The 23,496-nt window shown below is 37.5% G+C and overlaps 1 long non-coding RNA gene across 3 annotated transcripts in view; it reads left to right on the forward strand.

Moving 5' to 3' along the window:
* The window catches only part of LOC112483343, a 99,169-nt gene that overhangs the window by 64,638 nt on the left and 11,035 nt on the right, over window positions 1–23,496 (forward strand). For all 3 annotated transcript variants that reach the window (XR_003047620.1, XR_003047621.1, XR_003047619.1), the window contains one exon: window positions 480–570. This is a non-coding gene — a long non-coding RNA (uncharacterized LOC112483343). The remainder of the gene's footprint in view (window positions 1–479; window positions 571–23,496) is intronic.

Raw genomic sequence — 23,496 nt, forward strand, 5'->3', positions numbered from 1 at the left:
CCATCTCAAATTCAATTCTTTTCAGTGGAAAGTATTAACCATATTTATAAAAGAAGAGAAGCTGGCAAAGAATATGGTTTCAGCCTTTTCATTTCTAAAGTAAATAGGGGTGATGGATTTACTTAGAAAAGAAAGTGCCAAAGATAAATTTTATGGACAATAAATGTTCTTAACAAGGGCAGGTGGATTGATTTGAGTTCTGCCAAACACAGGTCTCCCACTGACGTGCCCTCATTCTACAACTCAGTGCAGAGTGAGCCATTTATCTAGTGTTAGAAGAGTGCCTTTAAAAAAGTCATGACTGGAATTTAGAAATACTTTTGTATATAAAGAAAAAGAACTTGAGCCTTATCTACTTTATTAAAAAAAAAGCTACATCTAGTTCTTTTTAAAATTTAGTGAGAGAACTGGCACACAATAGACAATATTATTTGTTGCTCTGAATTTATTTATGTTCTTGTTTCCTTTTTTTCCATAAGAAATATTCTGACTTCGAAAATGGCTTTTGGAATAAAGACCTGAGATGTAATTATGGAAAACTTGATATAGTTCTCCCTGCCCCAATAATTGGTAAGTACCATATAGCAGTCTTTTATTGAAGTTTTTTGAAGACTAATATTATGAAATGTGTATTTTGAATTTTAGCCCAAGAGGTTTAGAAAATTACAAACTGAACTTTGCAATTTTCCAAGATTCAAATTTATTTTTAAGTAATGCTCTGAGTCAGCAACCTTAAGATTGCTAGAACATATATTTTGGTATTAATATTACTCTAATTCTAGGGCACTAGTTCTCCACTATAATGAGCCAAACGAGAAAAACAATAATTCTAAAGAAGACAAAAATGCATAGCTTTCTAAATGAAGTCAGTTCTGTGTAGCTTACTTTACATAGCCACATTTTAAAAATAAATCAGAGCATAAATAAACAGATAGACAAGCATAAATCAACCTCTTTACTTAGGTTTCAGCAAGAAATTAGGACGTGCGTGGGTTGTTATATATACATATATCCCTGAAAAGCCTATAGCAAGATCATCTGTAATATCCCTCTCTAAGGCAGAGATTTTGTCCAGCCCAATTACCTCATCTTTCTTTATTTCCATAAAGGTTTTCTGAGCACTGAGGGCTGGAGGTTGGATTTATCCAACAGCTGACATTTTCAGAAGTAGGTGCAATGAAAAAAGAGATGGACTATAATTAAAGGTCATGAAACCTATCAAATAAAGAGACAGGAGAAGAAAGAAAGAAGTTTAGTGATGGAAAATAATAGGGATGAGGGATTTGAGAGAATCCGATGAGGTCCAAGTGCTGTGGAAGTGAGGGCTCATTAGAAAGTTAGGAGGAAGGGCACAGATTATACTAGGGAGTGAGTACCAATGAACCATGTAAGGGATAATGTGGCCCTTAGCATGGGTGACAAGACTCAAGAGGACGAGAAGGTCACTGCTGATGAGGAGGTTGAGGAACTTTAGGACAAGATGTTCTGTCTGTGTCATCCACATAGTTGTTAGCAGCAGGAGTTACTATGCAGAGTAAAACTGTGCACATGTGTAGAATGAGTCAACGGGCAAAGAGAATGTGTTTGGGCAGTGAAAGTAATGAGTGGAAAGTGAACCAGAGCCAGGAGCACTGCTTCTGAACATTGCCTCAGGCACACTTCAAAAACGTAATAGCATTTATTGAAAAACTGACACAAGCTAAACAATCTGCTAAGAGCTTTATATTCATTTTTTCACTATTCACAACAACATAATGCTATTATTTTTCCTAATTTTACAGACTACAAAAGGGCGTGAAGAATTAATTTATTCAAATAAACATAATTGTGAACTCAGGCAATCTATTTCAGACTCCAGGTTCTGAACCATTAGGCTATCTTGTCGCTCGGTTGAGAACCTCATCTAGGTGAGACTAATGACCTTGAGTAGGAAGACTTTGCCTGGAACTATCATAAGAAACTACAACAGCCCAACCACTGATCAAAAACAGTTTGTTAGATTTCAGAGGAAGGCCCTTAACCTGAGATGGAAACAGAGACTAAAACTCATTATGACAAATAGCTTCAGAGAAAGGAAGACCTATTTCCCACACCCCTAGGCAGTGCCTCCATCAGCCCTGTGAGAGAGCGGTGCTAGAGAACACCATTTTGACCAAGGAGATGGCATAAGTGGTAGTGTGTTTGCTTATTTGGCAATTTTGTGAATACTTGTCACGTGGTATCCGCAGTCCATAAAGAGAGGACTAGAAATTGTGAGGAGGATTCCCCAAGCTGCAATATGTTCATTGAAGCAGATGATATTTGCTGCCTTAGGTTATATCTAAATGGCTGTGAAAACTGATGTGAAAACTAAAGTGTAAAAGAAAACTTTAGAAAGAGCATAAATAGAAACTCTGTAAGTACTTCATCCCTAGTCAATAAATTTACTTGGAAAAAATCTTCATTTGTTCGTTTGTTTGGTTTCAACTCAAAAATAAAAGTAAATGTCAGTCAGTGATCAACGTAGAATCTTCCTATTTCTTACATCCAGATGAAACAAAGTAGGTATCTGGAACATAGCCTGAGAGAAGCCCAAGGAAAGGAAACCCAAAAACACTTTATTAACCCTGTTTCCTTTACCAGAGCAGCTCCCAAATGTCAGCTCCCAACCCAGAGGCAAATGCTGGGTATGACTCTGTTGTGGATCCGTGGGGAGACAAGTGGGACAGGAAACACTGCACACTCAAAGGATGCCCCAAATCAGGAAAAAAAAAACTGGTTACAGTGTTCAACAAAGAGAGTAATGTCAGAAGATCTATAAAACAGACTAGAACAAGCCAGATCTAAAGTTCGAGGTGGGTACAGATATTTCTAGAACTTGGAGAGCAAGTTCTAGAAATAGGGATGTGCTACCTGGGAAGAGGAGGGTTGGTACAGAGAAGTCAAACCAATGGTGCATGGCTGGAGTTGTTTAGAGGGCCTGCAAGCATATTGCCAGCCTAATGGTTTCCAGTCACATGCTTTTTATATGCTTCGGCACTTATATATCATTTGATGCCCTATTTTCCCCTCAAAATTAACATCCACTATGGACAAGTAAAAAGTTATAGGTTAGGAAAAAGAAAAAAAGAAAAGAAAAACCATAATATAGCTCCTTAGAAATATTATTAATCTTTGATATAGTCATCCAGATTTTTTCACATATATATTTATATATTCAAAATCAGACTATATTATACATAATGATCTATACATTGCTTTTCTCCCTTGGTATTATATTATGCCAAAACATCCAGGAAGGGATAATTCTTATGTTACATATGCTGTTCTAAAGCATAGAAATTCGTGGACAGGTTCCCAACTACAGGCCAACGTCACTAACCAACGCTATGATACAAAATACTAAAGCATTTACACATTAAAGTCTGTAATATACCATGACCAAGTAGGATTTTCTGAAGAATATAAGAAGGTTCCAACATTGGAAAATTAATTCATGTAATTCACTAGATCAAAATATTAAAGAAGGAAAAAGGCATGACTATCTCAATTATAGATGTTGTCCATTCTTGATTTTCCTTTTACTTAAAATCCCTAGTCACTAGAAACAGAAAGAATATCCTATAACCTGAATGACTAACAGAAATATCACACTTAGTGATAAAATATTAGAAGCAGTCACAGTAAAGTGAGGGAGGGGAGGAAAAGGAGGATGAGACAGGCGAGAAGATGGAAGAGAGAAGGCTATCCTAAATCAGTGCTGTACTTCGACATTTTTTTTATTTTCCTGAAGATTCTAACTAATGCAAAACACACAAAATAAGGGGAATAAATTTTCTAAAAGAAGAGATATTGTTGCTACTTGCTGACAATATAGTCTATCCAGGACATACAAGGGAAGAATCTCTCCCTCCTGCCAAGAAAAAGATTTAAAAATATAAAAGGTTTCAACGAGGTAGCTTATATGCAAGATCGACTCACATAATCAATTGCTTTCCTGAAAACTGTCAATAATTTAAAAATAAAGTAAAAAAAAGATCACGGCTAAAATAGTAACCACCACTATAAACCACCTAGTAATAAATGTAATAATGAATATATAAGATGTTTATGAAGAAAATAACATATTTATGGAACTATAAGAAGACCTAAGTTATTTAAAAGTTATAAAATGTTCTGGTATGGGAAAACTCATTATAAAGATCCTTTACCTTTTAAAATTAAACTATGTTAATGCTTAATGAGGATAATTTAAAAATATATGTAATATGCTTTTATTGTTTTCTCACTTTTTTCCCTGTAGTCTATTCATCTAGAGGACTCCATTGATTTGAGGAAAATTTGTATTTTAAAGCAGAAATGCAAAGAGAAAGAAAGAGGCAATATTTAGAGTTTGACTTCAAAAATATAATTTTTGATTCCATGGTAAGGAAATTGTCTTGAAAGCTAAGGTTTGCTGAGTGAGAAAAACAGTTCATAAATTTCACAATCTCTCTTTTACATTTTAAGAGCTAAATCTGAGTGACCTAGATGTTATTATTATCAATAATAGGATGTTATTATTATCAATAGTGTAGATAGACTGTAACACACCATGTAAGGTAAGTTCCTGGAAAATGGAAAGAAAAAAACATACAGGTTGCCCCGACTCCTCTAACTTGGGAGAAGAGAGATTTAGAAGAAAAATATCTAAGGTAAAGATGCTGTCTGGATTCCTAAAAGGACATAAGGACAGTTACAGTATTAAAAAGAAAATAGAAAGGAAAAAACTGTTATATATACCAATAAGAGAGCAGGTAAATTATGTATATTCATAATATATAATAATATGTAAACTTTAAAAAGAATGAGAATAATAAGTTACGGAACTGTATATATAATACAATCACATTCTTCTCAAGAGTAATACCATGAAATATTTCCATGGCAATTAAATCTATGTCTATGGCATCATTTTTAACGGCTGCATATTTTGCATCATATGAACATGCCATACTTTTCTATTGCTAGATGCTCAGTTTGTCCCATATTATAATTTTTATAACATGAGAATTTTGGACATATATCTTGGTACCCTTTCCAATGTTTATTGCCCAATCATTTCCTTAAGGAAAATCGATAGAGCTAGAATTACCAAGACAAAATGCAGGCAAAATTTTAAGGCTTTTGATACACAGTAACAGGTGGTTCTCCAAAATGATTCTGCCTGCTGCGTGGTCAGCTTTGGGGCTGATGTTTAAAACAGGGAGGGGAGAGGTAGGTAAACTTGACTGGAAAATAACTGGAAAAATTGTACTGCAAGAAGTAGAGACAGCTCCAGACATTCTCAAATAATTCTGTTGATAGGTTTTCTACATAAAGTTTTTATGTACTCAATCATAGTTGCAGAAGTGGTATCAATGTCTTATTTCTTTTGCCAGATTAAAAAAAGCTTTCCTAGAAAGTTAGCTTAGCACAATAAAAGGTAAGGAGGCATAGCCAAAAGAACACTAAAATTGAGGTAACAGCTGTGAATTTATGTCTGAGCCTTAGTTTATATCTGCGAATTAAAGAAAGTCACTTAATCTCTCTTAATCTTCATTTTCTCATCATAAAATAAAAATAATATTGTCTATGGTTGTTGCAGTAGTAAAATAGTGCATGTCAAAGGACCTGATGCAGTGCCTTAAGCAAAAGACACCAGGTTTCTATTTCAGCTTCCATCTTAGAGAGCAAAAAGATAAGTGAGTTTTATTTAAATAAAATGAATTAAGTTATTTGTTGGACAGTACACATGATGGAAAGTATGCTGGATAAAATCCAAGATGGGAGCCTGAGTTCTGGAGGAATTTTTCAGGTATACTACTGCTCTGTCACTAACCTCCTATATGATCTTTTAAAAAAAAAAAAATTGAAGTATAATTGACTTACAATATTATATGTTTCAGGTGTACAACACAGCGATTCTATGTTTATATACATTACAAAGTGATCATCATGATAAGTCTAGTCACCATACAAAGTTATTACAGTATTATTGACTATATTCTTTATGCTCTTTGCTACTCTCCCATTACTTATTTATCTTATAACTGGAAGTTCATACCCTTTAATCTCCTTCACTTGTTTCACCTACCCCCGACCCCTCTAGCAATTACCACTTTTTTCTCTGTATCTATGAGTTGGTTTCTGTTTTGTTTTTGTTTGCTTGTTTTGTTTTTTAGATTTCACATATACATGAAGTCATTTGTATTTGTCTTTGTCTGACTTATTTCACTTAGCATAATAACCTCCAGGTTTATCCGTGTTGTCGTAAATAGCAAGATTTCATTCTTTTTAATGGCTGAGTAATATTCCATTGTACATATGTACCACATCTTCTTTATCCATTCATATTTAGCAAATAGCCAACTCTTTCCAAGATGTATTTTCCTTGCTTATGATGAGGAAATGTGTTCTGAATCAAAAGGTCTCATCCTAGGGCTAATTTTGTATGTACATGCATTTTTCCAGAGGTAAAGAGAAGACATCCAAAGCAGTTTTCCATAGATGTCAAAAACTGTTAGAGATCTTGATGCAGTAATATTATGGTCAGTAATATTCTAGAATCGAAATGATCTAAAACTTTATCCATCGAATACTCTCATTCTGATCAAGCTTACAATTGACACTTCCTTTTGGTTCAATATTATTTATTAGTATGTTATGAAACAATATAATATTTTAATGGTGATTTTCTGGCAAATGCCGTAGGCTCTTTCTTGGCCTCCATGTCTCCCTGCAGTTTTCTCACAGCTGCTGGGAAAATGATATGGCACCGGTGTCGCTACACCGAAGGTTCCGATTACCCAAGTGATTTCCTAGATTTATTATCCTCCTCAGTGTTCTTGGTTCATTTAAGAAAAAAAAATTGTTCTCTCTCTTGGCTAATTCACCAGAGTACAGATTTAATTAATAGGTGGCAACATATTGCAGCTCTCACTGCCAAGACACATGATTGAGAGCCTGTAGGCTTCCAGATCTTGTGATTATTTTTATTTCAGTCCTCTCGAAATACACACTATCATATTAAGAACAATGTCAGATTATAGTCTCACCATGATAAATATGAATATCTGTATTAAAAAGCAAACAAGAAAAATACTAAATGTAAGTGATTGTGTTAGTAAACAATATATTTACTTACAATAAAAAAAATTATAGTCTTAGATGATTGCATCATGGTGCTCAAAAAAGTAAAATGTTCATTCTGCTAGTATTCATCAAGAGTCAACAGTGTGCTATGCAAGAGGATATAGAGTACTGAACTTGAATTCTTCCTTCAGGAAAATAATTTATCAGCACATGCAAGAATATGACATGTATGCAAATAACTATAATACAAGGTTGTAAGTGTTAAGTTCCAACTCAATATTGATAAATCAACTGCTAAAGATGTCTTAGTGGTCAGAAATAAAATTTTAAAAGGAGGGAAAGAAAGATTTCATACAGAAGTTAGTCATTAAGCTGAATTTTGAGTCACCGGTTGAGTTTGGACACATAAAATATTGCAGACACATTCAGAGGCAATAGCACGGACAGAACAAAGAGGAGACTGAAAAATATGAGGCCTCTTTAGGATGTGCATTTACTTCAGCTCTTGGTAATATTTCTTAACCCCTTGGTAATATTTCTGTCACCATGACCACAACTAGTCTTCCTAATTCTGGCTCCTCTCTTTAAAACCCATCTTTGATTCTACTACTTCAACAATTTTATTCTAAAACTTAGCACTCCTACCTAAATAAGTGTATTTTCTCAGGGATAAATTCCAGGACCTTTTACATGGTATTCTAGGTCTTCATAATCCAGCCCAATCCAGTTTTCTTATCTTGTCTTTAGTGATCTTGACCTGACCTTGTCCCCAGACATCAACCCTGAAAAACTAGACAAGTAATTCAAAAATGGTTGTTGACACCACATTGAAATTTGCTACATTATAGCTATAGAATGTGTTTCCTGCTCATTGAAGTAGCTAATGTTTACTTCAGGGAATGGGAGAAAGGATGATGTTTTTATACTACATTCAATAGTGGTCAAAAAAAAGTTTGGATTTATTTAAAATTTTAAATTTATTTCTTTAGAGTTGAGGAAGAAGAGATTCCAGACCATATACCAAGAGCTATATGTCTATGCCAGGGACAATCTTTAGAAGAGATGTCCTCACAAAGGGACTGAGGTGTTAAGACTATCCAAGAGATAGGGATTTAAGAAAAAAAAAAAAAGAATGTGTACATCCTACAATTCTCTCACTGATAAGAGAAAAAGAACAACTCAGGGGAAAAACGATGGCAGGTTTTTCATAAGCTAATGGTTATCATGGAGTTCTTAGGAAGAAAGTCATAATTCAAAGAGCTAAAATCCTCAGCTCCATTTTCAAATTGCAAAGAGCAGAAAAATGGAAAGCAGATTTTCCTCCAAACCAAGGAAGCTTGAGGAAATAAGAGACAACTTGATCCAGAGTTAGGATGCTAAAAGAATAGCCTCTTGGCAAAAGCTTTAAAGCAAGAAAGAATTAAAAAGAAAGAAAAGTAGGCCTGAAGTGAGGCTAAGAAGGTGGTAAGGCAGCTACTCAAGGGAGGTGAGCAGGCTCACGTCCCAGCACAGACTCCCCGAGGATTTCATGAGAGCAGCCTGTGGGGAGAAGAATCATGGAGCTGGTGGGAAACGAGGCAGAAGGAGTAGCATTTCTAACCTGAAGGCAAAGCAAAGTAGACCTAGATGAGGGAAGGAAAATAGCCCCCTTCTCCAAGAAATTTAGGAAAGCCATCTTGATCTAAGCCTGGATAGAAACAGTAAAAAGGCAGTTTCCAGAGTGGGACTGAAAATAGCTCCTGGGTCTGAAGAGGCAGGCCATAAGGACGCCTCTGTCCCTTAGCCTCACAGTGAGACTGTACTTGTGCTCCCCACTCAACCATTCTGATAGGGTCCCCTCAGCTGTAGTGTCTACATTTGATATGATGGACAGTAGTGGGGAAGACATCCAAAGCAGAGGAGAATATGTCTGAAGACCCAAAGGGCTGAATCAAAGGCATCAACAAGTGTGGAACCCATTCTTCTGGACTGTGATTTATAGACAGGTCACGTAAGGGATCCCAGAGCAGGCTCAGCATCACTGGGCCCTGATTATACTATTATAATAAAAGAGGTCACTGCTATTCCAGCAGTGGGAAAGCATATATACTGCAATTAGTGGGAAAGGGCAGTTTAGGAAAAGAACAGTGGACTAGGACTCCTGATTTCTACTACCGGTCATTTTATTAATTGCTGTGTGTCTGGGCAATGCATATACTCGGGATCTTTGCTTCTTTATCATTAAAATTAAGGGGTTGGACTAGATAACCTAGTTTCTTTAGATTCAGAAGATCCACGATTCTAAGAAGGTTAAGCTTTCTTATATCTATAGATACTTCTATACCACGATGGCTGGGCATCTATTTTTTTGGAGGTTAAGAGGAGTGATGTTTTGTTTGAGGAACTGTGAGGGAAGCATATGCTTATTTAGCAAATATTTATAGAGCACCTATTATGTGCCAGGCACTATCTTAAGGATTGGAGATATAGCGGTGAACAAAATAGACCAAACATGCCTGCTCTAACTGAGTTTAGAGTCTAGCAAAAAGGAGCAGAAAATAAAGTAAATAAGACACGATATATAGTATATCACAAGGTGATAAATGCCAACGTGTGATGGTGTCTGGAATCGAAGAAGGCTCTGTATGATAAATGGAAGGCAGAGGATTAAAGAAGAATTGAGCACCTTGGAACAGAACAAGAGCAAAATTTCCTTTTCTGTTAGGCACATTTTCATCATACACACCTCTATGTGCTACTGTGGCCAGACACTGTGGCAATAGTCACAGCGATCCTGTAGTTGTCTGTTTGCTAGAAGCTGTGACTTGCAGAAAAACACCCTGTCAAAGGCCATTGTGGAACTTGCTTGGTGCTGGCAGCCCCTGCTGAAAGCAGGCTGCTTTTATTTTCTCTTGGCTAGAATTTCTGTTTTTTTTTTTCCTTTCTCTATTTTTGGACTGAAATTATAGTTTAATGAATATTATTAAATAGTTCTTATTCGCCACCTGGTTTTCTTTTTCAAATTAATGATTTCACAGAATTTTTTTTTGAACTGGGTAAATGTCAGAGTTTAAAACAAACTCTCCTTTTTGCAGGTCTATTTTCTAGGTTAATCTTATTAGTAGGTCTAGATAAGGTGTAATATTTGTGTCCAAGAAAGGAAGTCAGCATGCTCCAGTATCTTAAGAAAATTACATTTTCTGAAAGCAAGTTGGCCTCTATCTAATCACCATAAGACACTTTTTTTTTTCTAGACAACCAAACACAAATTGGCTGATCTCTTGAAAAAAAACAAAAAACAAAAAACTCAAAGGTTAAAGAAGGAGGTTAGAGTTTAACTAAAATAAAACAACCTGAAAAACACTTAATCACCCAAGTAACCAGTAATCTGAATAGACGGGAAATATATGAACATATCATCTGGACTCAAATAGAAGAACTAAAAGGTCAATATTTAGAAATACATAATTTCTTGGGTAAAAGTCAAAGCTCAAATTCCAAGTCAAATTGCTTTATGCTATTATGATTCGTTATGGATTTGGTGTGGGAATAAAGGGGGGAAGTGCCAATGAAGACCCCCAACTTGATTTCAAGGAACCTTGTGCCACAGAGAGTAAGGAGCAAAGACAATAGATAATGTTGTGATGCTTGGCTGTGGATTTCCCAGTGTTGATTTTTAAGACGCCTACTGGCTGAGTCAGAATGGAGAGTGACAGAGAACAAGGTGATGAGATTGGGGGTGGGGAGTGGGCGGGGGGAGGCATGCAAGCCCAGATGAACAAAAAGAGAAAAGAGGAACTGATTCTAGAACAGGTGTGAGTCTGGAACAGCCTCACACAATCCAACAGGGTCCTGGCAGCCTTGGTCATTAACCTTCTCTGTGTGGGGCAGAGAAGGAGAGCTTTGGTCTTTGTTACCGTTAGTTTCTTTCCTTCCCTGTGCTTTTAGGAACTTTCCTAGAGGCCTGTGTCACTATGTGTGTTACACTGAAAACTTATGAGCACTTATACTAATACTTATGAATTGTTGTAGTAATAGTAGTAGCTATAATAGTAATAATAAATACTGATATCATGTCCACTATTTTTCAGTCATTGTTCTAATTACATAAGTTAATGCATTTAATCCTTACTGCTACACTGTGAAGTTGGTCCAATTTTTATCCTCATTTTTCAGATGAGGAAACCTGAGCCACAGAGCAGTTAAGTGACTTACTCAAGAGCACCCAATAAGATTCACAGCTGGAGAAGGAAACAGGATCATAGGATGTCTAACTTGTGACTTCTAGACTGTTTGCTCAATTTCCTATCATAGGAGTGTTTTGGGGGTGGTGGTGCTCGAAGACAAGCTACATGACTGAGGGGACAAGAGCACTGTCTTGTCACATCCCTGCCCTCGTCTCTGCTAATAGTACTCTGTCCCTAGGGTCAAATGGTGACATCAGGATGGGAAATACCAGGGCTTAGAGAGAGGTTCCTTGAGGGTATACTGCACAGGAGAGTTGAAGTGGAGGTTGGGGTCCTCGAGGACAAAGAGAAAACAAGGTCTATTGGATGGCAAAGAAACACCACTTAAAAAGTGTTTAATGTTTGAAGAGAAGAATACTAAAATCTAACGCTATTCGTGTGGAGATCATATATTTGTAAGTCTCCAATCAGGACACATAGTTTGAAACAAAGTCTAAAAATGGAGCATAATATCTAGAATTGTGACTATCTCGAAAAATCACTGACATACCCGATACTGAAGCTGTTTTTAAGTCACCTGCTAAATGTTTGCATTTTGCTGAGGAACCAGGACACCTTGTAATGGTGTGTGTACACACCTGTGTAGGTGTGGAACCTTGGCTCCCAAAAGACTCTGCAGGTTTCGAAACAAACAAACACTTGTTGAGAACTGCTGGACAGACCAGAACATGCCTATTACGCAGAGGCCTTTTGTTTGATATCATGCACTGTTTGACATCATACATTCAGTCGTCCCTGCTGTGTCTCTACATGTGTAGAGAAAACGAACACCAGAATCCCAAAAAACTTGCCTTGTATTCATGGCACATGTCTCTCTGGTTTTCAGGAACCTTCTGAGGATTCTTTAATTAATTATAACAGAGCAATAATCCTGATTGACCTCCCTCCCTTACAACTGCCTGAGGCTTCTGCAGGCTGCTTTCTGGACAGCTTTGTCTTCCGATAATGAGACACTTCAAAAGAATATCCCCTTCTGACATGGAGAAGAGCCAGGGGAAATTCCCTTTAGAACATCCCTCATAAATGCTTCCATTTCCTGAAACAGGAACAAGAGGCCACAAAAATGAACTGTAACATGAGGCACTATAGTGACATTTGTCATGATGCAGTATAATCATTTCTATCTCCCCTACAAGAGACTCTGTTTTAGCCAGAAATTTATACAGTGTAAGGCACACACACAATAGATAGTCTCTAAATTTTTACAGAAAGAGATGAATGATTCACTGTTTCTGATGCAAAAAAAAAGGAACTTTAAATTCAAGTGAAAGACACACACACACGGTATAAAACCAAAATAAAATTTTTACTTCAATGATTACAAGGAAATCAAAATACTAAAAATAATAATTTCCACAGTTATGATGATATTTCTTTCTGCAGCCTCTTTCTCTCTAGTCACCTCAAAAAAAAAATCTGGCTAATAGCTTTTAAATTTTCTTTTATGAAATGAAATATTTCTTCCAGGAAACCTACAGTATGACTCTTCTTCCTTAGGGATAGTAAACTTCCAATGGGTGCTTACTGGTAGGAGGCCAATCCCTGTAAACAAGGTGTGTTATCTAATCCAACAGATGAGAAATCGGGTCTAAGGGAGCTACAACAACTTGCTCTTTATCACACAGATATTAAGGGGCAAGGTTTTGATTCAGACCCCAAGGTCTTGCTTTCATCATTAATAAGTAACCTCTTCACCAGTTTCATAATCTTGCCTTTTTAATCTCAGAGAAAAAATTGAGTGTAGATATTTAGGAAACTGGAAAGGAAATGAGTTAAGGAGTCATCAGGAGCAAGAACACTGTCGGGAAGAAAGTTAGCTTTAATAGGAAACATAGCATATACCTAGACCTCAAGAGCTAGAGGATTGTTTATGGACATGCCAAGGAGTCATTTTAGAAAGAGTGAATTTTAAACTTAGCCATAAAAGTAATGATACTAGAATCATTTGCTCCAGCAGAGCAAAGGTGAGATTACAATACAGAGCAGCATAGAGCGCCAAACTTAGTGAATGAGTGAATGGTATAATGTTAACACATTTAGTAGGACACTGGGGCTGAGTGTTGGTTGTAGGGCTTAGAAACACAATAACTAATGTCACAAACATAAAAAGCTCTTTAGAAGGGTAAGGCACATCAGAAAAATCCTCCATGAGGCAGAAAAAGTAACAAACAATTGCAAAGGTGCTAGAATATACAAGCTTCAGCTCCTACGGGCAGCAGTATCAAATTTAGTGGCTTTGGCCCAGTTGATGTTGGACAGGGACGAGGGTACATCTAGGCCTAGTATAATTTTAGGAGAGCCAAATGTTGATCTCCAAAATTTTACCGCCCCCAGAGCCTGCTGCAGTATCAGGAAGTCCACCATTAGAATCATTGTGGGTTTAGACATAGTTATGCAGAAAATCTCTGTTGCTTTGCAAATTCTCAAGAGTAGAAATACGAAATTGTTCCCAGAGTAGCATGTCAGTTCCTAAGCAGAAAGTAAGTTACTGTAGCAATTGGACAAGGCAATTTCTGAAAGAAGATAAAAAATGTCCAGAGTATAGAGCACACAGCCATGCCCAAGACAGCAGGAGACTAGAGAGAGGGTGGAGTGGAGGTGGCATAATGCAAATCGTTCATTCAATCAACATATAGGACTGAGTGTCTGTGTGCCAATCACTCTTCTATGAACAAAACAGGCAAACATGGCCCTCAACCAGCTTACAGCCATAGATAAATATTGATAGACCTTTCCAACTCAGCCATTTCTCTTTGGCTGGACCATCACCGTGAGCTGGAAGTCCTTGTTAGAGAATATCAATAATAGTAACAAAGTCATAAGTAAAATTGATCCCACTTAAGCCAATGGTAGTCTCTTAGCTATGGATTATGCCTGTTTCACAAAAGAGGAAACTGAGGTTAAAGTCCTCTGATGATTACATTACACAGCTGGTGGGGACTGAGCTGGAATTACATCTCAGGACTTGCTGACTGAAGAGTCAGCCCATCATAGAACATGGACGCTGGGGTCAACAGAATTAGATCTGAATTCTGGCTCTGCTGCTCAGGTGACCTTGAGCAGTTTATACATTTTCTACTTTACTCAGTGTCCTGGTGCACATAGATGGAATAAAACCTACTTCAAAGGACTGAGATAAAACTAACGTGAAAAACATAAGTGAAATACTGAGAATAATCCCTGACATGTAGTCAGTGCTAAATGAATGATAGCTAGCAAATAACAAGTAATCCCTTATCCTCTCCTTCTCCTTGTCACTTGGATTGAGCATCTGCCTGAGACTGCACAATCCGCACCCCAACCCCAATTATCTCCTTCTGTTCCTGTAAACTGTAGACCTGCGAAGACTCAAAGAAGTCTCAGCCATGGAAGCTCCCCAGTCCCATCTAAGGCACAGGGAATTATAAACACTGGGCAGTCTGGTGTGCTTTTTGTAGGCCATTTTTGAAAACTTGTCCCGTTGAACATACAGAAGTCAGGAAATGCAAAATAAGGTTCCCACAGTCATCATAACTCACTCACAATGCATATTGAGGCATAAATTTCACTGGAAGTACAATAACATAAAACACCGAGCATGCTAGAGTGGGAGAAGTTAAGACTGTTGCTAAAGTCATAAATTTGAATTTCCTGACTTTGGTGCATTTTCACTGTCACCCATGATACTGCATTAACATAGCAGTCACACTGCAAATTGCAACATAATTCAGAGGCCGTTGTGCCTGTGACTGAAATAGTTTTCTCTATAGGGATCTCTCCTCAAACATACACAAGAATTTCTAGAAAAGAACCCTGAGAAGAAATATTAGTTTCCTGGGGAATGCAGCTAAATCCACACAGCATGAAAGGATTTAGCTCCATTTATTTTCCAGCAAGCTCTGGAAGCAAGCAACCTCTTTCCTTTCAAGGACTACTTCCCTGAAAAAGCTTACCCCATCCCTGCTGTTACCTGAATCTTCCACCTGGGCCTTGAGCGAGTACAAGCTGTAGATGCCTTGTCTCCTCACCTGGAAGGGAACAGTCAAATGAGTGGAGGCCAAACAAATCAGTGCAAGCAAGTCGATAACTTGTGTGTGTACAGTGGAAATCAATCCAACATTCCTGCAAGATGTAGAAATCAGAGTGACAACTATTCTTACTAGTCCTCATGGCTTGCAAACTTTGGCAGAGACCCACAGGATCCAGAGACCTAGAGCAAGCCACCGCCTTAGCTCCAGATCTCCTTCTACCTGGGCCCGGGTGCCTTGTAAAAGGAGATCTGATGATAATAATATTTCACCTTCCAGAGAGAAGAGACTACAGAAACTTCTATGGTCCTACCTGTTCTTTGAGCATATATTTTTCGATCGTAAAGTCTAATCTTATCAGCTTTTTTGCACAGTTATATTCTCCTTGTTTCAGAGACGGCACACACTTTCTGCACAGGGAGGCTGCCTATTTCTCTCTGGAAAGGAGTCTTTATGAGGATCATTGTCAGTCAAGACAGTCAACAGATTGCTCACCTTCCTCATATCTCATTCTTCCTTCTTGGGTTATTGGAAGGTTTAAATAAGAAATATTTATAAAGTGCCAGACAGCTAGTAGAGGCTCAATAAATGTCAATTTCATTTAAGTTACCTGTATCAGGTACATAGTCCATCCCTCCTAGGATGGAGCATTCCTTTGCTCCCTCTCCTCTATCTTCCCTTGCTCATACAGAGCATGGACATGGGATTGCCAAACTATGCCTTGCGTTTTCTCTGCTCAAAGTACAAGCTTAGAGGACTTCTAAAATCTAACTTTGTAACAGTGAATTCAGTCCCTTTTAGACATTTCCTCTTTTATTTTAGTAACAAGAACACAAAATCTGGTCAAGAGATACCTTTGGTCTTCCTTGCTCTGTACAATACCAGGAATGCACTCTTGGTTTTCATATTCTCCTCCATGGCTATCACACATCTGTGCTTTTTATGAAATAAAAAGATGTTACAATTGAATGCAGGTCTTTTCTCCAAGTTGCATCTGTCTGAGGACTGGGGCTGCTAAGTACATTACGAAGTCAAGGAGAGTTCAATCTCTGATATCATTCATCATGCATCCCGCACACCACCAAGCTCTGCAGTCCTTCCTCTGCAGTTTCTCTGGACCACCCCCTCCTTCCTATTTCCACTGCCCTTCCCTGAAACTAGTCACGAGAGACTTGTACTTGGCTTTTCCCCAATCTTTTCACATACAATGTTGGGACACAAAATGCTCTTCTTTAAATCTTTTTTTTTTTTTTTGGATACAACTCTCATTCAGAAACTGGAAGAGGCTCTTTATTTCCCCTCATGTCAAATCCTGACTCCTAACCAAATTCTGTGAGGCTCTTCACTAGAGATGGTCTCCTCCTGAGGACTGGGAATTCTTGAAGCTAGAGGCAACAAGTTCAAGGGGTACTTAATAGTCCTCTTCAAACATTTAGATACTTCTTATGTGATGGATATGTCCTTGCTCAGAAGACATCAAAAGAAGAAAGTTTAAATAATTATAAGAATGGTTTTGGTTGAAAGAAAAGAAAATGCGTCTCGACTCTAGATCTAGCTTATATCTCACCATCTCCGCTGGGTTTTCTTCAACCTCCAGCTCTCTCCACAAAAAACATTTCTTCATTTGACCTCACAGTCCTTTTCTGCACTATTTATTTTAAATTAATCTGCCACTTGGCTTTCTGACAGCCCTTGTATTGTTGCATTGCACATCGTTTACCTTGTTCAATATGTATGTCATGCCTCTTCCGGGCATGTTATAAATTTCGTCTTATGAAACTTTTCCAAAGCATTTGAACTGCTACCGACTCCCACCATTTCAATTCCCTTCCACTGAATTCTGTTACTGAGTACTTGTCTAATTGTTCTTACAGCTCTTTTTTTTTTTCATTCCTTTTCTTTTTCATTTCTCTACCTATGACTTTTCTTTTTTATTCCTCTACCTACACCCTAAAAGCTCATGCACATCAGGTAGTCTCTTATTAGTCTAAATTATTTTCTCATCAAATAAAGTTTAAATTTTAAGGTTGTGAGATTTTTGGAAGTCTGTGGACTATTACTAACCATCCATCTAGAGAACTGCACATATAAATAAAATTTGGCTTCCCAAAAATTAGGGAAAAGACTCTCTAGGATGAAAAGCATCCTAGACAATGAATGCTTGCCCTGACTCCACTTTCTAGTTATCTCATTCAAACTATAGCCTGTCGATTCCCAAATTGTCTTTCTTCCAGATCTCTCCCTTGTGCTCCAAACACTCAAATTGATTGACCTACTAAAATATGGTGTTTGACCCCATTCCTAATTAGCAAAAGATTTTATAATTATTTAAGGTTACTTACTGCATCTTCCATGTCTTAGCATTATTTCTGTAACTTAGACCACAGAGAATTAATTTAATCCTTCTTCCACATGATAGCCCTTCCTATATATGAAGACAGCCATAACAAACCCAGATGCTTCAGTTTCTCTTCTTAAAATGAGTATCCCCAGAACCCTCATCTTTCTCTGAATGAGTAATGATTAGTCAGTGTCCCTCTTAAAACTGGGACCTACAACTGATCACAATATTCCAAATAGGTTTTAACAGTGTGAAGTGTGGTATGACTTTATTATCTCTTGTGTTAGACACATGTCTTAAAATCACTCTTGTTTTTCTCATTTGCCATTCATGAGATGTCAACTAAAACTCCAAAATATTTTCATAATTATTGCTATTCAACTACATTTCTCACATCCTGTATTTCCATAATATGATTCTTTAAAAATTATCAAAATTTATCTTGGTGATTTCAACCTAGTCTTCTAACAGCCAAAATCATTTTCGAGCTTTTATTCAGTCATCCAAGTTAGTTCCAAGGCTATGCGACATGCTCTTGGAAACACCTTCCATTTTGATGCTAATTCATTGATCTCTCATTACTAGCAATGAGCTCCTCTAACTATACTATGATTAAAACCAATTTATCAACAGAAATACAATGAGAGAATTTTTCAGATAGCTAGAGGGGAAACAGATATGCTAGAAGAAAAAACTCTTTTGGTTTATCCGTCAAGAAATCATCTCCACAGAAAGCAGTGTCCCGGCTTGTTCTTAGTGTTTTTCTGCTATGGCTGCTTCACATATACTCAAGACATTGATCAACCATTCCTAGAACTTAGCAAGAGATCTATTACAAGCTCACCAAATAATAGATTTCAGAAATTATCTCCCACTACTTTCGACAATTCTAAAATTATTTGTTCATCTGTCAATCTTCTGGTTGTTTTTATTCTGTGTAAATTCTCAAAAATGTGGTCAGGGGTTTTAAAATCCCATCTGCAGACATCAAGAGAGGCTGGCCGAATTGTGCCCAGGACTTCTCAGTACATTTCTTTGTGCCTTTCTGTGAATCTACCATTATTTCAAAGTAAAAATATTTTTTAAAGTTTCATTTGCAAATTTCTCTCAGTCTCCTGAGATATAAGGTATTTGGACCTAAAGATTTAGATGTAGGTAAAAGTTAGATGCTTTTTCAAGTAGCTCACCTACTTTGGGCTTCAGTTTCTTGTTTACCGTGTGTTTGTTTTGTTCTTTATAATCTGAAGACGATTTATTTTTTGTTAGAGAAGCGTGAACCCTATGGGAGTAGAGCAGCTCAGTCTGCGATCCATTTTCAATGTACCATGCCTGCCCTTCCCTTGTTCTCTATTATCTGTTCATCACTAATTCCTGGCTGTCACATTTTTCAATAACTTTTCTCTCACTCCGGGTTATCCTTTTCATTCTGTTCTTACTCAGTTCCATGTCATTCCTTTATATTTGTTCTTGACTCTGACTTTGATCTACATACTATAAAAATCTAACTTTATCTGAGACATCCGTGATGCTAAGTACACTGTGACATACTTTTCAGGTGCTGTGTGACCTGCTCTACCAACATTATTACTATGGAGAAAATCGCTTCTCTTTTATTACCATTTTATTACCTCTATGTAAGGGTTTTCTTTTTATCTTTTGAGTTTAAATTACTTATATCCTAGGAACTTACTCTGGCTTAAATGGGGGAAAAAGAGGTTTTAATGTTTTGAATGGGCTAAGATTTAAGACCTCGTAGAAATGGTATTCGTTCCTCTGAAACTCCAAACTGCTTTATCTGGACCCTCTCAGAGTCCTCTTCCTCTGAATTAAATGTTTTCATGTGAATATATTTTTGGCTTCATCACTCTCTCTCATTAGGGGTCTGTGAAGCCCAGCTGGGACTCTTTCATATAATTTTCAACTGAAATTGGGTGTAACTTGTTAGAAAAGATCCATCAGCCCTTTCCTCAGCCCCACATGGAATATTCCAGAGACTTCTTTCTCAGCCAGACTTTTCCTACTATGATTTCTGCTGCAGAGTGATCTCTCCCAAACATTCAAATGAAATCATTGAGCTCCATCCACGTCCCAGCTGGGATGCCGAATTCCTTATAATGTGTACTAAAGAGAGTGTGAATGGAGAGTTTCTGATAGGCCTTTATCTGAACTCCTTAAAGAGCTTGATACTAGAAAAGTACAGATTAACACGTAGCAAGAAAATACATTCAGTCAAATATAATCCCATCTGTACCTGCCAAAACCTTCACTCCACTTTACCAACATCCTTGTAATAACATTGTTAAAGGATTCTGACACTTCTTAGATAAGCACTTCATTCAGCCCTCTGTCTCCTTTTCAAGAGGAAACAGGAAAATTCCAAATAAAGTCAACTCAGTTATCAAAGTCTTATCCAGTATGTGAAGTACCCAGGCCCTTTGTTTCTCTTCCTCTCCCTCTGACTACCTACATTTGGGATGTATTAGTTCCACTCTGTACCACCACGTCAGGGCACTTTGAGAGAAAAGAGCCATAGGTTGCCAGAAATGTTCTTATTTTACTTTTTATTAGCATGCCTAATAAAGAGCTGGGTGAGGGAGTTCTTTGGAACAAAGAGCAAACTGAAGCTTGATGGTTCCAAGTAAATTTGAAATACTTAGTTCCAAGATATCCCAACCTGAAGTAGCAACAATGATAGCTACCCTAAAAAGGCCCCTACCCCGTAGAAATGGTTAGAGTTTCCTTTTCTTTCTATGCTAAGCCGTTTTCTTTATCAGAGAAGATGAACTATGCATAGTGAAGCAAACTTACTTACAATAAATAAACTGTGCCATTGGTCTCTAAAATCCTTGAAAACGTTGCAATACCTCATTCAGGATGTATACCTAATTTCCATCGATCTCTTATCCTCTTCTAATGAAGGGGGAAAATGATAAAGAAACAAACAAAAAAAAGCTTATAAAATCTGATTCCGTTCCACTTCACCACCAGGCCCAGTTTTGTGCGATTATGTGACTATTCTCTAGTTTTTATGTAGTAAAGGGGATTTGACCTGCATATGGTTTAAATGGACTTCAGAGGGTTGTGAGAGCCAGGGAGCCTGACTGTCTATCTCTGTTTCTTTACGGAAAATGTGTTTAGGTTTCCAAAGAAGTGATTCACAGACAAACTTTGGAACACAATTTGTTTATAATGTGGAGCCTACCTAGGCTCCTGGACTTCCCTTCCTGCAGCAGCCTCTGCTAACAGAGAATCTAGGCTCAAGCAGTCCCAGTAGAACTGACTCTGAAATGTTTTAAAGGAAAGTTAGAAATTGATTTCGGCAGTTAGTTCGAGCAAGCAGGCTAGGACATTGCTAGAAGTTGTATTACTTCCTATGACACCTGGGATTTAGTTACTTTAAGTACATAAATCAGTCTTCTGAGAAATATTATTCAGTTTCCTGAGCTTAGCTTAAGCTGAATTACAAGTGACCCTGTAGAATTATTTTATTCCCCCTTTGCCTGAATTCCTGTGGAAAGGATTAAAAAACCACGTTGTCTATTTTTATTGGCATTCTTCCTCTCACCCCACCTCATTTTAATAACTTCGGCTCCTTAAATCTATATTTTCTACACAGCGTTTTATAGAAATTTACCAAACCTGTAAATGCCCAAAGTTAACTCGGCCTTCACTATATCTACTTCACTATATATAACAACTGGTGCATATACAGAATATGTGATGGCCCTTTGGGTACCAATAATTTCCTGGGACATAAAAATGAGAATCACTGCTTTTGCCAGATCTCCCAGTGCTTTATGACATCACCAGGCATTTTGTGACACCATCACTTTAACATACAGGCTTTGGCCCTAGACTAGAGGCAAAGGAACATGTTTATTGATGGAGGCAGTGGGGGAATGACTGGAGATTGGAAAGGAAAGACTCCAAAGTTGCCTAGAGAAATTATACTGAGGAAAAACAAGATCCAGACATTTCCAAAGGGGAGATGAGGGGGAGGGCCAAGAGGGTTGAGGATTAGGCAACACAGAGTTGGAATCATACAATTTTGAAAATCCCAGTCAAATACCAGTGCTTTGTGGTGGTCTTCGCCACCGTTCCCCACCCTCCATCAGTTTAAAGGAAAGATAAACATGAAAGTTTCTGATGTTCACTATCTCAGATTCTAAAGCAAGCAATAAAGAAGAGGTGTTAGCCGCAAAACGTCGTCATACAAAACCAAAGTGAATTTGTGCGCTTCCCCTCCACCATTAGTTCTGGATTTACTGGCCCAGGAGCTAGGAGCAGCAATGCTTCCATTGTGGAATTTCTGGCCAGTAGGGGAACTCTATGGTCCTCATCAACATGAGTGGTTTTTCCTTTATTTCCCTTTATTTCAAACTAAACAAAGTTGGAAGTCTCTAAAGAAATATTTACTTAAAAAAAAAAATCGAGAATTTATAAATTACCATTCACGAAAAGCAATTGTAAAAAAAAAAGCATTTTTTTAAAGTATTGGTTTCTGTTACAGTTTTTAAAAATATGTAACAAAAATTAAACACAACTGGTAACTGCTGAAGGGCGTCAGTGCTGCGGACCCTTTTCCACAACACAATCAAGACTGAGCTGAATGTTAGACCAGGTTTTCCTCACCCTTCCTTTTTTTTTTTTTTTAACCAGAAGGCAGGTTACAGTTAGTGTTGTACCCAGATTTCATGAAAATAACTGTTCCTCTCATCACATTTTAGACATAATTCCTGATTATGCTACTAAGTGATCCTTGGAGCTGCTGCCACAGAGAGAGCACTCTGGCCTGCAAACGCTGGGCATGTGATCTTTGTGGTATTTCTCAGACTTCGTGTATAATAAAGAAGAAATCCCCAAATTCCTTGTCAGACTCAGATTTCTGCCATCTCTGAGTTCAAAACTAAAAATAAATAACACAACAGAATGTCTGAAAAAGGATGAAAAATACAATCACCAAAGCATCCAATACACTTCACACATACCCTTTCAAGCTAGTATCATGAGGGAACCCCACATTTTCTTCAGTTCTTGAGCCTCTGAGAAATATGTAGTCCCTGCATTTAAATGGCAGATGCGGAGGTCTCTATTTCCCCGTAGTTGTGCACTAACTTCTCTTACTGATTTATCTCTAAGAGATCCAGGATTCTTGGTGGAATATCAATGAACATAAGGAGAAAAATATGCAAATTTTTTTCAGCCAGTGTATGAAAATTTGCAGTCCCATTGCTTGTTCTCTCCTGAAATTAAAATAAACCAGAAAGAGAAAATCAGATAAATTAAGTAAAATGATGATAAGATTTCTCACCTTGGTAGACTACCTTCAGGAAATGAAATCCACACTGGAGAATTTTATGATGCACAATTTCCATTTGGGCGAATCTTTACCAGCCTTAGAGCAACTAGTTTACAATTTGTTTGGAGTCCCTCCCCCACCCCACCTTTTTTTTCTTGAACGGGTGCAGTGCTGGCCTAATGGCAACATTATAAAGCCTTGGAAGATACATAATATCTAAGAACTATGGCAACTAGAAATGGAGGAAACCCATAATATCATCCCTCAGGCCAGGGGAATCAGTGGAGGAGTCTTTCTTAGAATAGATTTTCTAGTTCCTTAACTTGTTGACTTTCAATAACTCTTGCTGTCATAATGTTTCAGGGTGTTTAGTTCAAATGTTCCTTTTCTGAAAATGACAACTGCTCTACTTTACTCAAAGTTGTGCCCACCTGCTGGAATGAACAATTCACTCTTTTGAAGCTGTAACCATTTTTCATTTTTCACCAGAACTCATATTTGATTTTTTCTCATTCTCTCTCTCCTCTCTCT

This window comes from Pteropus alecto, unplaced genomic scaffold (genome assembly GCF_000325575.1).
Source record: "Pteropus alecto unplaced genomic scaffold, ASM32557v1 scaffold24, whole genome shotgun sequence".
Classification (NCBI taxonomy): Eukaryota; Metazoa; Chordata; class Mammalia; order Chiroptera; family Pteropodidae; genus Pteropus; species Pteropus alecto.